This window comes from Rutilus rutilus, assembly GCF_951802725.1.
Source record: "Rutilus rutilus genome assembly, chromosome: 21".
Taxonomy (NCBI): domain Eukaryota; kingdom Metazoa; phylum Chordata; class Actinopteri; order Cypriniformes; family Leuciscidae; genus Rutilus; species Rutilus rutilus.
Window position 1 is genome coordinate 58,946 of NC_140226.1, and position 15,956 is coordinate 74,901.

The 15,956-nt window shown below is 38.1% G+C and overlaps 1 protein-coding gene across 1 annotated transcript in view; it reads right to left on the reverse strand.

Annotated features, from left to right (window-relative positions):
* LOC311281007 (protein NLRC3-like) overlaps positions 1 to 13,826 on the reverse strand; it is a gene marked incomplete at its 3' end in the record, with an annotated part of 54,621 nt that extends 40,795 nt beyond the window's left edge. Inside the window, exon 1 of the mRNA XM_084393627.1 lies at positions 13,701 to 13,826. The remainder of the gene's footprint in view (positions 1 to 13,700) is intronic.
* Between the last annotated feature and the right edge of the window lie 2,130 nt (positions 13,827 to 15,956).

Sequence of the window (15,956 nt, forward strand, 5' to 3'; positions counted from 1 at the left end):
GAAACGCCCCCACATCAGCTGTAAACAAAGAGGCATAATATAGCCTACCTTATGGAGAAAAGTTTCCGTGCTGATATGAGGAGCAATATGAGGAGCAGATCCCGCTGAGGAGTGAGGTAAGCTAAGTTATCCTTTCTCAAGTGTTAATGTGGAATAAAGTTATGGAATAACGTTAGGCCTATGTAAACAAAAAGATGAATCGCGTTTCTATAATATGAATCGCGTTTCTGTGAGATGAATGAAGGGTACATTTTTGTAAAGACTGTTTAGCCTAAATATGAATCGCGTTTCTGTGAGATGAATGAAGGGTACATATTTGTAAAGACTGTTTAGCCTAAATATGAATCACGCGTCTGTGTGTGAAAGAATAAACTGCTTTGCTATAGCCTACTGAGATGAGTAAAAATCGACTGAAATATGTTGAAATAAAATGTATTTGTATAAGCAACGTATTAAACTGCAAATTAACATTTATAGGCTATGCCCTAATATTTCATAAAAACAACGTTACAGTCAGGCGAAGTATGAAAGACAACATTTTGTTGACTAGATTTGGGTACAGTTTTTACTGTAGAATAGACTGACACATCAAATAAGCTTTTCTGGTCATATATATATATATATATATATATATATATATAAAAAATACTATTTTGTCAAAAATAAAGTCATAGACTAAGATGTTCCAATGTTGGCTATATTCAAACTAATGAATACATATGATAAAATGTAGGCCTATAATCTTTTTTTTTTTTTTTTTACAAAGAAAGAGTACTTTTTTGCAGAAATATTGCTGAAATTGTAATTATTGTTGTAATTGTAACCTTTTTAATAAAATAGCAAAACATATTTACAAGATAGATGTAAGCAAAATCTTAAATGGTCAATATAAGTCTTCTTCAAAATATATATTTTGTCCTTGCATTGTGGCTCAGTCAGTGTCACACCTGAATGAATGGCTAATTATGCAGAGTCATTATGCAGAGTGGGTGGGACTGGGTAATCTAAGGTGTAAACTACTCCTCCCCCTCGCATATTGGCTTTCCAAGCAAAACCTGTTTTACACCATTTAAATCAATGTATTTTTTTTTTGTGAACGATAAAGCAAGACTATTTTCACATAATTTTGAAGCTAGAACTCGAAGAGACAACATCCATTAGTCAAAAGTCTTGTGGGCACATATTTTGCATGAGTTTTGTGGTCTTATTTCAGCAACTTTCATTTTTATTTTTTTAAATAACCACGCATAAACATTATTCTCTTAAAAATACAAACATCTACATACATGTTGCTCGCATATTATGGTAGGCCTGTTTGTGCTATATAGAGTGAATTTACACCTTTGCCATTAACATGTTTATAAATAACTGAAAAAAGCACAAATGTCAGAGCATGTCAGAACATCTCAAGGGCCCCAAAAACAGCTTGGTCCCCAGAGGGTTAACTGGAGGCTCTTATACTGTTTATCAAGCACTTCTCTTCCTGGAGTAGCCTTAAAAGCTGAGCTGAAGCTGTGCTGACTTGAGTGAACAATATTGAAAGGAATTTGTGTGTAGAGTTTTGCAGTGACAGTTCAACAAATCTGAGTCATGTGTCAAAACAGGGAATAGTGTTTATAGTTTAGGGAAATGGGTGTGCTTTTTGATAAATGGCATTATGGTTTTGAAATTTTAGTTCAAAAGCCTGGTTATAGTGTTTAAGCAATTGAGAAAAACTGTAATATGGCTCCTCAATATATGTATATTTTATATTTAATTGCCTTAACATCGTCAATTAAGGGGCCGGGATGTAGGAGCCATAAGGCTATTAATAATGTTACTCAATGTCATGGCTGTATGTAACTATTTTTCTGTACTCCCCCTGTGGTAAAGGGAAAGAATTGCACCCCTTTTGGGGATTTCCTGAAGGTAGCCATCTTAAACAGGAAGTAATGTGGCAAGGGGTACGGGGGAAGGGAGACAGTTTTTCGACCTACCTGCTTGTTTTGGAAGGAGAGATTTGTCTTTAAGTTTTTACCTTTTGTTACAATCAAGTTCAAGTCTTGCTTAAACAGGTTTGTAGCGCCAAAGATACTTTCCCTCATGGAAGTGGCTAAAAAGGAAACGAAGCCATTACACCATCTAATCTGCTACCTGTTACATGTCAAACTAAGATTGTTGTGTGAGAAAAATGTAATACAGTCAAGTTAGCACTTTTAAACATCCAATTGCTTAAAATTTAACTTGGCTAGAAGACAGCTGCACTGCAACAGTCCTCAATGAAACATCCCCTCCTAACTTTACTTTTATGAGTGTCTGCAGAGTGGGTAGGAGAGATGGGGGTGTAGCTGCTCTTTTTAAGGATATCTATCAATGTAAGCAAATATCATTTGGGAATTATCCGTCTTTCGAATATCTGAGTATTGTGTTAAAAGGTGTTAACGCGTTCTACTTATTATTTACAGGCCTCCAAAATACTCTCCAGCCTTTGCTGAGGACTTCACAGAGCTATTATCAGCAATTTCCTTAGAGTTTGACTATTGCTGGGGATTTTAAAATTCACATAGATAATGCAGAAACCATTACGGCAAAATAAATCAAAACTGTTTTAAAATACTTTTGATCTGACTCAACATGTACACACTCTAGATGTACTTATCAGTAAGGGTCTAAACTTTCATCGACTGTTATTAAGGATGTAGCACTGTCTGATCATCTGTATTTTCTTTGATATATTGATCTCTCCTGCCATTGAAGCTAGATCTGTGTCTGTCAAGAAGAGATGCTTAAATGAGAACACTAGTGTGCTATTTATGAAGGCTATATCTTTAACACCAAGCATATCTGCTGACGCATATCCTTTAAAAGTTAAAAGTGTAATTGATGATATTGCTCCAGTGAAAGTCAGGAAGAAGTGTGGCAGACAAAAAGCTCATTGGAGAAACTCAACGGCAGTGCAAAATATGAAAAGACAGTGTAGAAAAGCAGAGCGCATGTGGTGGAAGACAAAACTTGTCCATTATATCATCTACAAAGACAGCCTTCATGCATTCAATGTGGAACTAGGCAAAGCTAGACAGACCTTCCTCTCAAATATTATAAACAATAAACAACTCACGCACTCTTTTTGCTACTGTAAGTTAATGGTCAAATTTAAGTTGAAACAGTACAGCAGCTTAAAACATCAACCTGCACCCTTGACTCCCCACTTCCTTTTCAAAAGTGTGTTAAACTGTTATGTTAAAACTGTTAGATAATAAAGGATATTCGCTTAAATACTGATACAGGCAAAACATCAATTCTGGTACTACTCGACCTCAGTGCTGCATTTGACACTGTCGATCATAACATACTTCTGGACAGGCTGGAAAACTGGGTGGGGCTTTCTGGGATAGTCCTAAAATGGTTCAGGTCATACTTAGATGGGAGAGGTTATAATGTGAGTATAGGAGACCATAAGTCTGAGTGGACATCCATGACATGCGGAGTCCCTCAAGGCTCAAGTCTTGCGCCACTCCTGTTCAACCTGTATATGCTCCCAATGAGCCGAATAATGAGAAAGAACCAAATTGCTTCCCACCGGACGACAGACGACACACAGCTCTACTTAGCCCTATCGCCTAACAATTACAGCCAGACAGACACGATGCTAAACACTAATTTTACAACTTTTAATCGATTTCTCCTGGTAACATGTTTAATTTAACTTGTTCCACAGACCACCAACACAGATGCATAGTTTCTACACGTCATGTGTGTTGCTTCATTATTCTGCTGAACAGTTGCACTTGCATTGCTCAAAGCATTAGTGCCCCCTAGTGGCACTCATCAGTACAAAAATGTTAATAATTGTGGCAAAACAATTTGTCTGTAAGATGTACTCGATGGGAAGACTTCAAAGTGGTTTCCTCAGAAGTCCTCTTGCCAGGTGCTAGTCTACCTGTACAGTGAAGAACAACAGGACAAGCTTTCTGCTTTTCTGAAGTCAGTACTACATAGAATACCAACACAATCTCTCTCTATTAGTTTTTTTTCTCAGTTCAGAGGGGCTTTATTGACATGAAAGTTTTACCCACTGGCCCACTCAGCGCCCGCACCGTTGACCCACTGGCCCACTCAGCGCCTGCACCGTTGACCCACTGGCCCACTCAGCGCCCGCACCGTTGACCCACTGGCCCACTCAGCGCCTGCACCGTTGACCCACTGGCCCACTCAGCGCCCGCACCGTTGACCCACTGGCCCACTCAGCGCCTGCACTGTTGACCCACTGGCCCACTCAGCGCCTGCACTGTTGACCCACTGGCCCACTCAGCGCCTGCACTGTTGACCCCACTGGCCCACTCAGGGCCCGCACCGTTGACCCACTGGCCCACTCAGGGCCCGCACCGTTGACCCACTGGCCCACTCAGCGCACTATCTGTTTCACTATACATAACCTACTTGTCGGCTACAACAACTTAAGTCTTTGAGAAAAACAGTTATTCTATACATCTGAAATAGATGCAGTCACCACATACAGTCGTGCTCAGAATTAATCATACCCCTGGTAAATATGATCAAAAATGGCTGTAAAAAATAAATCTGCATCGTTTATCCTTTTGATCTTTCATTAAAAAAATTGGCAAAAATCTAACCTTTCATTTAAGTAAAAGAATTGAAAGTGTGGGGGAAATCACATTATGAAACAAGCAGCATTTATCGGGGTTCAAGCAGTTAAGGCCTTTAAGCACAAAAGCATCAAAAGTTATTAAGTTTTATTTAGCAAGCATGTAACCACTGACATAATAGATGAAAAAGACCATTTCTCACAGGGATCACAGTGGTGTAAGGCACTTGAGTCTAGGTCAAACGGCCTAAGAGTTATGAGCGATTTTGTACTTTTGGTTGCTGTAGCGCCACCTATGGGCCAATCGGGGTCATACTCTGATAGGTTGTCCCCAAATTGAGGCCTACCATCTGGCCAGGTTTCACGTCTCTAGGCCATACCTGTCAACATTTGGGTCCCAAAATACGGGAGACCTGGGGGGGGGGGGGGGGGGTTCAGTTCAACCACATGCGGTTTTATGTCATCTATACATTACACACCCCATCGCCAAATCATAGAAAAATTCAGTTAAGACAGTTGTTTTCATCTTAACAATACACAACAAATCAATATACAGAAAAACAGATTTCTAAAATAAGGTATAGGCCACAAATCTGTGAGTAGGCTACAGTTTTCAAAACTGAACAGGTGATGTGTAATATTCAGTTACTGTAAGAAACTGTTCCAGCGGGTGGAGTTTACTGGTACTGAATATTACACATCACCTGTGTATAGCCTACTCCATGAACTGAACATTCAACTGGAACTGAATTACATCCAAACAGTATTGCACAATTTTTCACAGGAACTGAATATTACAACAACTATTGCGAAAGAACGATTTACAAAACAACGATTGCGAAAGCGTGCATGGATTATGAATTTGTTCACTGTTACCGTTGTACGTAGTTTTTTTTTTTTTTTGTATAGTTCTATTTTGTTAAATTTTACATTCTATTTTGGCTTTCTCGGGTGTCCCTATTTTTGTTGTGTCCCTTTTGAGCCACGGGGCGAAATGGGTATGGATTGAAAAACCAAAGCAACTGTATGGTTTACAAATCTGAGCACAGCTGAGACTTTTTCTCTGGTAGCCTACTTTTGGCGTAGGATATTTATTTCCGTCAAGGTCAGGCTGCGATGTCAAATGTATTCCCAGGAATGAGTTATGCTCTTTTAAAGTTTTATAAAATAAGTAGCCTATATGGCTTGAATGGTTTAAAAGCATTAGCAAGAATAAAAGCGCATCATAATGTAACGCCATGCAGCCAAAGGATGACAGAAAAAAACGGATGCTGCATTAATTGCGTTAAATATTTACTTGACACAGAGTCTTTTCCCATTTCTACCAGTAACGCTTATTCAACTTCCCGCGTCTACTACCTGCGCAGATATCGACGGCACAACTGGGTTGTAGGTTGCCAGGTTGAGCTCACAAATGGGTTGAAATTTGTATGATGTGTTGATTGCGCGAGTAGGATGGGTTTCATACAAGATCTGGCAACTGGACAACCTTGGAATAATATATTGATGTGATTATTCATATAACGACGTTTGGGCCATACAAATAACGGGAGTTTCACGGGAGAAATAACAAACCGGGGGGGGGGGGGGGCGGCAGATGGGTGTGAAATACGGGAGACTCCCGGGGAAAACGGGAGTGTTGACAGGTATGGTCTAGGCCTTACGGTTTGGCCTGCACGATGCGTTTTACGAATCCTTACAATTACAATAGGGTTTCAGCATTTCATGCTTGAACCCCTAATAAGAATGGAAGCTTTTTGCCATTTATAGCGCCACCTTTTTTTCGATAATTATTGATCTAGAGAGTCCAGAGAATTGTCCTAGACTGGTCTGGTTCCGATCGGGCCAAAAACCAGGGACTAGTTCGCAAAAGTATGTTTTGGACAAAATGCGACATAGCAGAAAATTGTTCCCGCCTAAATCGGATTTGGAGATAGCTATTTTGTCCGCCTTGAGCCAGGGATCACAGAGGTGTAAGGCACTTAAGGTCAAACGGCCTAAGAGTTATGAGCAATTTTGTACTTTTGGTTGCTGTAGCGCCACCTATGGGCCAATCGGGGTCATACTCTGATAGGTTGTCCCCAAATTGAGGCCTACCATCTGGCCAGGTTTCACGTCTCTAGGCCTTACAGTTTGGCCTGCACGATGCGTTTTACGAATCCTTACAATTACAATAGGGTTTCAGCATTTCATGCTTGAACCCCTAATAAATGTTTTTCTCCAAAACACGTTGGCCACAATTATTCATACCCTTTTATTAAATACCTTTTTGCAATCTCCTTTTGCCAAGATAACAGCTCTGAGTCTTCTCCTACAATGCCTGATGAGTTTGGAGAACACCTGACAAGAGATCAGCGATCATTCCTTCATACAGAATCTCTCCAGATCCTTCAGATTCCCAGATCCATGTTGGCGCTTCTTCTCTTCAGTTCACCCCACTCATCAGGTCAGGGAACTGGGACGGTCATGGCAGAAGCTTCATTTTGTGCTCCCTAACACATTTTTGTGTTGATTTTTATGTTTGTTTTGGATCGTTGTCCTGATGGAAGATCCAACCACGGCCCATTATAAGATTTCTAGCAGAAGGCGTCAGGTTTTGATTTTTTATCTGTTGATATTTGATTGAATCCACGATGCCATGAATCTGAATAAGAAGTCCAGGACCTCCAGCAGAAAAATATGCCCACAACATTAAAGATCCAATGGTATATTAAATTGTACACATGGGGTACTTTTTATTCTTGTGTGCACCAGACCCATCTAGCGTGTTTGCTGCCAAAAAGCTCTTTTTTTAGTTTCATCTGACCACAGAACCCTGTCGTGTTCCAGTCGTGTCTGACAACTGAATATGCTGGAGTTTGTTTTTGGAGGAGCGAGGAGCATTTTTCTTGAAAACCTCCCAAACAACATGTGGTTGTGTAAGGTTTTTTTTTTTATTTTTTTTTTTAAGCTTTCTGACCCCAAGACTCAACTAATCGCTGCAATTCTCCATCTGTGGGACCTATTATGCAAAATTCACTTTTATGCTGTTTGGACATAAATGTGTGTTGGCAGTGTGTGTACACAACCAACCAATAGTGATAAAAATCCACTCACTCATTTTTTATTAATCCCCATAAATCATCAGCACTGTCTCCCAACGACCTGTTTTCAGAATGCAGCTTTAGTGACGTCACTACAGCCACAGGCCCCGCCCACGAGTGTTAACAGACACTGCCGTTTTAACATAGACCCGCCCTGATCGAGTTTACAGCGAGTTGGACACATCCATCATTGCTGTACTGACGAGAATGTCTCCTGTTGTGTGGCTGGATGTATTAATCCACATAGCTCTCTCCATTTACTCCCGAAATCTGAGGCAGCCGCTGAAGACGAGGTGGAATTATTATTTTTTTCAAAGAAAATGCTCCCTCAACTCTACCGAAATTCGTTTATGTACTTACACACTTCTTATACTGTGTTTACTCAGCTCTTACGGTGATTTTCTGGAGTAAAACTGACGCTTCATCTTTTGTGTGATGTAGGCTACATTAAACTTTATTAAACTCATCAGTATATTTTTGATCATCATTCGGACCTGGTCTGAAACAGCAGACTTGTAAGCTATTAATAGTGGATACAAGCAGATGACAAATACGTTATAACCGTAATTAAACTAAACTATACCTGTTCCATCTCCATACAGCACTCTGACTGGCATTATTGTCCGACTCCGGGTCGAAATGAACACCATTACTGAGAGTTTCTGATATTATCATCATTCCATGAGGTGATATTGTCCTGGCTCTGAGCGCGACCTCATGAAGCTCCGCCCCCTGTGCCGGCAGCAGCAGCTCATTTGCATTTAAAGGGCACACACTAAAACAGCACGTTTTTCTGAGCACCAAAAAGTGACAATTTAAACATGCTGTAAAAAATGATCTGTTGGGTATTTTGAGCTAAAACTTCACATACACACTCTGGGGACATCAGAGACTTATTTTACATCTTGTGAAAAGGGGCATAATAGGTCCCCTTTAAGACAATACAGACACGCGTCCTCTTCCTGGCAGATTCGTAACATCTTTAGTTGATTATAACTTCGTAATTATTGCCCTGATGGTCAAAATGGGGATTTTCAATTCTTTAGCTATTTTCTTACAGCCACTTTCTATTTTGTGATGCTCAACAATCTTTTGCTGCACATCAGAACTATATTCTTTGGTTTTACTTTTTTTTTTTTTTACCTTTATTTTACCAGGAAGTCTCATTGAAATCAAAAATCTCTTTTACAAGAGAGACCTGGCCAAGGTAGCAGCCATACATAAACAACACATTAATATTAAACATAATTAATTCTAGTTTAAGATCTTTTTGCAAATTATTCCATGCCCATGGTGCATAGTATGAAAATGCAGTTTTCCCCAAATCTGTCCAAACCCTGGGTACATTAAAAAGCAACCACTTGGAGGAGCGTAGCTGATAACTCGCAGAATTGAGACAGAGGAGTGCATTTGTAAAAAAGCGTAGAGACGCGTGATACACTGAATCAAGGCTCCGTAAGATGGAGGAGGCTGCATGCATATATAATATGTCACCATAATCAATCACAGACAGAAAAGTAGCTTCCACAAGTTTTTTTTTTTTTAGCATTAAAAGTAAAGCTAGATTTATTTCTAAAATAAAAGCCAATCTTTACTTTGAGCTTCCTAACTAGATTAGCAATATGTACATTAAATAAAAGTTTGTCGTCTATCCATATACCCAAGTACTTGTACATGGGTACCCTTTCAATGGATTTACCATCAGACGTAAAAATGCTAAGATCATCAAGCAACTGTAGGCAAGTTTTTGAAAAGACCATGAACTTCGTTTTATGAGGATTTAAAACCAATTTTAAATTGAGCAGAGCAGTTTGTAATGACTGAAATGCAGTCTGAAGCTCTTGCACAGCCTGTGCTATGGAAGGAGCATAATAGTATAAATGACCATGTCATCAGCATAAAAGTGTACTTTTGCTTGAACATCCTTACCTAAATCATTTATAAAAATAGAGAACAGAATAGGTCCCAAAATAGACCCCTGGGGGACCCCTTTAGATATTCCAAGAAACTCAGATTTGTGGCCCTCTGCATGGACACACTGAGTTCGATCTACAAAATAGTTTCTAAACCATTTAACAGCATTAGGATAGAAACACACATCCCTAAGTTTGTTCAGCAACAATTCATGATCTACAGAATCAAACGCCTTGGATAGATCTACAAATAAAGTAGCGCAATGTTGTTTTCTGTCCAAGGCACAAATAAGATAATTTATTACCACCATAGCAGCAGTAATGGTACTGTGGCCAGTTCTAAAACCAGATTGAAATTTGTTTAAAATATTATTATCAAATAAGAACTGTTTTACCTGTAAATTTACCTGGGATTCAAGGATCTTAGCCAGGATTGATAGTTTGGAGATCGGACGGTAATTGTTTAGCTCTGAGGGGTCCCCACCTTTAAATAAGGGGATAACATAAGCAGCTTTCCAGATTTGGGGTATTGAATTGGACATAAGACTAAAATTAAAAATGTGAGTAATAGACTCAGAAATAACATCTGCCGCCACCTTTAGGAGATAAGGATCCAGATTGTCAGGACCTGCAGATTTTTTGTGGTCAATGCCTTTCAGAGCTTTACAAACTTGCGCAACTGAAATAGTTTTAAAATCAAACAAATCCAGATTTCTATCAGTTGCAGTGGTGGCAGAACATGGGACAGGTGCATTTACATTTGAGCTGTCAAATGCAGACCCAGCACAGATAAAGTGTTTGTTTAACTGACTGATCATAGCAGCTTTATCCTTTATTTCATCTGAGCCAACCAGAATGTGTTCAGGGAGGCTTGAAGCAACATGTGTACCCGACATAGATTTAATTACTTTCCAGAATTTGGAGGGGTTATTTAGATTCTCTGTAACTGTCTTCAGATAAAACTCTGATTTGGAATTTCTTATCATCAAGGTGCACTTGTTCCTTAGGGTTCTAAACGTAGTCCAATCAGCAGAGGAGTTTGAAAATCTAGCTTGGGCCCATGATTTATTTCTTAAATTAATTAGCTCTGAGAGACTGTCTGAGAACCAGGGATTTTCCCTACCACTGATCCTAAACTTAATGGGAACATGTTTATTTGAAATAGACAGAAAAATTGAGAGAAAATATTCCCATGCCAATTCAACATCCGGAATCAGAGTTACTCTGTTAAGATCACTATGATATAAATCACGTAGGAAAGTCTGCTCTTGAAAACCTTTAAAAATGAACCAGGGTTTTCCCTTGGGAATTTTTGTATTCCTGACACAAGCAATTGCACAATGATCGCTAACATCATTGCAAAATATGCCAGTTGAGGTGTATTTGTGAGATGTATTTGTTATAATTAAATCAAGCAAGGTAGAGTTATGTTGTGCTTTAGGATTTGGCCTTGTTGGAGCATTAATGAGTTGCACTAGGTTTAATGAATCACACAGTTCTTTAAAACAATCTGACGTCACTGAAAGCCAGTCCCAATTTAGATCACCCATAAGGATGAATTCAGAGTAATTTAACTCATGTAAAATATCTGAAATAGATTTGAAAGCAACCTTTGCGGCAGACGGGGGTCTATAGCAACCAACAACAGTGATGTAAGAATCCTTTGATACGCCTACTTTGATGGCCAAGGCCTCAAACTGTTTAGCTTTAGTAATTGACAGAGTTACAGAGCTAATGAGCTTGGATTTGACATACATGGCAACCCCACCTCCTTTACCCAACCGATCAGGGGTGCGTTTCCTGAAAGCATCGTTAGCCAACTATGGTCGCAAGTTCCGTAGTTATCAGCATAGTTCAACGATTTGGTGTTTCCCGAAACGACAGCTCTCGAGCTGTGGTTAGAAGCATTGTTTCTAGTTTACATGAGATGTAGACTGAATAAATCCTTATCTTTAGCAAAATAAGCAAGCTGACATTCAGTACAACCCGTGTTATTTATTTAGAATTCATACAAATGTAAGATACGTCGTTTAGTTTGTCAAGAGATTTAAAGCACCGTTTTTGAAGACTGCGCATGTGCGAACGTGCTCTACTATGTAAGAACGAGCCAAATATTGAGTCTGGTAATAAAGCAAAATAACTGAGAAAAATTAGAAATGGTCTTCAGATGCCATGTCTGTAACTTATATGACAAAATCTAGCATTAATTCGATCTCAAACAGATTAATTAAAATAAGTTATTAGTCCACCACGTGCGAGACGTCATAAACCAACGTGGTTGAACGATACTTTGCGACATACGGTTTCGGGAAACAGTCGTGACTAGCTAGTTGATTTATCCAACGATGCATCGTACTATGGTAGTTAAGCAGCGAGCTATATAGTCGTATGGGAAACGCACCCCAGTTCTATAGACTTTATAACCATCAATAAGAATTAAGTCATCAGTTACAGATTTCTTAAGCCAAGTTTCTGATAGAACCATTACATCAGCGTTTGTCATATTTGCCCAGATCTTGATCATATCCATTTTAGGGACCAGACTTCTAACATTTAAATGTTTGAAACCAAGGCCTGATCGACTTTTGAAATCTGAGGGAGTGGGTAGACATTGCACAGAGGTAGTAGGCCCAGGATTTGGCTGAACATTTCCAGATAACAACAATAAAAGCATCACTATACATCGCAGTTTTAATTTAACAGGAGATGAATTATCAGAACCACCGTTACCTGCAAACTGTGAGAAAGAGTCCTCTTTGACAATAAAATAATCAGATTTCCATTGTGATGGATGAGCAAGGGAATTTGGCCTTTGTGTTTCCTCATATTTAAACTCCTGTGAAACAAGAAGTCATAGCTGGACAATTTCATGTTCCTAGTCATCCTGGTGTGCTAAATAAAGGTAAATATTAATGGAAATACACTTCAGAGATGTTTTACTCATAAAAAATTCTAGGGGTATCAATAATTGTGGCCAACGTGTTTTGGAGAAAAACATTTATTTTATAATGTGATTTCCCCCCCACTTTCAATTCTTTTACTTCAATGAAAGGTTAGATTTTTGCCAATTTTTTGAATGAAAGATCAAAAGGATAAACAATGCAGATTTATTTTTTACAGCCATTTTTGATCATATTTACCAGGGGTATGATTAATTCTGAGCACGACTGTATATTGTATATCTAATATTGTATATCTATTCTATATCTGTATTGTCAAAAATGAACAGTAGTCAAAGAGATTTCAAATAAATTGATTTATTAAAAATAGAAAAGGTTAATACAGCTAATTTAACACTCTGAAAGGGACTAAAAATTACCTATACAAATGTAAAAATAATATGAATAAACAAAGATAAAAATACGAAATTATTAATTTGACCTCCACTGAAAGTTTATTGTGCTTAAGCATTGATTGGCAAAGCTCACTCTTTCCCTGAGGTCTCTCGACTAGTCAGCAGCTGCCTTGTCTTTCAAAAGTAAAAAAAAAAAAAAAGAACAAATATAAAAATAAAACACCAGACTTCACTGTATAAATTAATTAATAAAGCAACTGTATTCTAGTTCTCAGTCAAGATCAGTGGGTGATTTTTATCTTTGTATTTTGTTTTATTAGGGATAGTTACCCCAAAAAATCTGTCATCATTTACAACATTTAAACACTAATGTTTTTTTTTTTTTATAAAAGTTATTTTGAAGAATGTGGGTAACCAGACAGTTGCTGGTCTACAGTGACTAATATGCTTTTCCCACAATGGAAGTAAACAGCATATTAGGCTGCTCTGTCACTTTAAGACCTGCACATATCTCTAATATACAGACACTTTTTTCGTCAGACTTGAGCCATTTACTGTGGCAATCCGACGTGGTACATACAATAGGGTAAACGGGGTGAAATAAAGGACTAACTAATATTTAGCCTATATTTATTTTAGCTAAGTTTAGTTTAAGCTAAACAATCAAATGTCAGCTAGCTAACCTTAGTTAGTTGACAACCATAGCTGACATTACTGCGTTGCTGTTCGACAAAAACGAGCTAATAGTCTGGAACACGATCCCAGCAGAACACACACTATGGCAAATATTTACTGTTAAATGCTAAAGATTATACTCAACTTACAATTAAAGCTCACCTCAGAGCCAGGAGAATTCCAGTAGATTGAAGGCAGAAGCATAACCGTTACCGTTAGACCGTGACGTCAGGTAGGCGGCATGTGACTCTCAGTGCGCAGTGATACATGGCATTCTTAAGCAAAAATAAAATAAAAATAAACAATAGTTCCAAGCAAAGTATGACACTGAGCTCTGTACCATCAATAACACTTTACATGTTGAGCTTCACAAATAAATGACAAGCCTTTGATTTTATTCATGATATGCAGAATTCAAAATTAATTAGGTTGGTAGATTTTTTTTTTTTTTTTAATTATGAGCCAATTTTGGACCCTATTACATCATATCCAGTAAGAAAGAAAAAAAAAGTTTTTTTAAAGTAAGATTTGTTCATGAGTTTTTTTTAGGGATCATGCGTTGTCTTGTAGACACAATCCAGTGCAAATAATGTAATGTAATGTAAATATTTTTTTTCTTTTTATTCCTTCTGTGCAGTTATAAATGGAAGATCTTATTGAATTTCACGTTCAATTTTAAAAAGCAGCCAAACAGAGCATGGGAAACGAAAGTGGGTTTCCCACACACAACCTGCATGACTTCAACTCTCCTCGACGCCCACACCGCCCAAGACGCTCAAGACTAATTTATATATATATTAGACTCTCAAACTTACTGTCAAATCGTCCTGTTTATTTTCCTACAATCTGATAAGGTATTTTGCATTGTAAAATCAATCTGATGAGGTATTTTACATTGTAAAATCAATCTGATAAGGTATTTTACATTGACAAATCAATCGGTATTTTGCACTGCAAAGTTACACTGAATTATTTTATGTAGTCACAAACGCGAAGCAGGAATTTTAGGATGTGGTAAGATGAACCGATAGATATGGCTCTAATTTTGCGCACACCGGCAGCGGTGTGAACGCACAGTAAGTTTCGTCATGCTGGCATGTGTGGAAGTATTTAGAACAAGTGTTTTACAACTAGCCCCGCTATTTAAGCGAGCCATACCATGCAGTGGGAAAGCGCCATTAGGGACCGTGCACACGCATGTTTAGTGAAATCTCGCCAGAAATACATGCTCCATATTAATCATACAGTCTCCATACGTGTTCAAGTAAGATTAAAATGCGTAGAAATACATGTTTCATTACAATGCACAAAACTCATAGGAAACTCAAGCCGTATATCAGCACAGTAAGTTACTCACCTCATCATCATCCGTGTTTCTTCAACTGAAGAAGAGGACCCGATCTCAGCGCACTTAAAGGAGCCACGCCCCAATACAACACAACAACCTAATAACGTACAACCCGCTATAGTACGGTGTTGCCTCCAGGCAACATAGTCTATTTTAGTTTTTTTTAATAAAATTAGACACCCATTTAGTGGTCAAACTACAACAAACTTTTAAAAATTAAATAAATTAAAAATTAATGAAAATGTTTATTGATATTGTTATAGTGTCCAATTCTAAGTAGGAAAAACACCACAAATAATTATTTCCTCAATGAAATCATGCTGCGTGCCATAGAGGGTTATTCCAGGGTTACGACACTCCCATAGACTGTCATGGATATGTGGAATGTGGAGGGGAGCACCCGATAGGTCCAGCACTGTTCCAGCACTGAACCCCATGCATTTTCAGTGTTTCCGAAGTACGCTCGCTGGTAAGTTGGTGAAATTACTGTATTTGTGACATTTGAACGCATTAGTCGTCTTCTCATTAATCTAGTCAGTAGTTGCAATTTATGTAGCCAACTTTAGTTAATGTTTATTGGAAGAGAATTGATTGCGGCAAGCTTACGTGACCAACACTTCACTAACGTTAGCTACCAGTCAGAAATGTGTAAACTCAATACTGAGGTCATAGTTACATGTGATGTTGCACTACATTGTATTCAGGGTTTTTTTGTTTGTTTTGTTTTTGTCAACCCTATTTACATACATGAGGTGGTTAGAATATTAGAAATGCATCTGGATATAAAGCAAATAAGTACAGCAGAACCCCCACAAATAAGACCTCAATGCTAAAACGTGTAAATTAATGTACACCTCTATGACAGTATAACAAAATCCTGAACATTATAGAAAAGCAGAATTTATGGCTGAGCTTTGTATACGTTATCATAATGCAATACAAATATTATTTGTTGTATGAGCAAAATAATCATCCAGCTTCTTCCATAATGTTGTTGTGTAAGAATAACCATTTGAATAACAATAGAAATGCTATCTATTTGAAATTAAATGAGAAC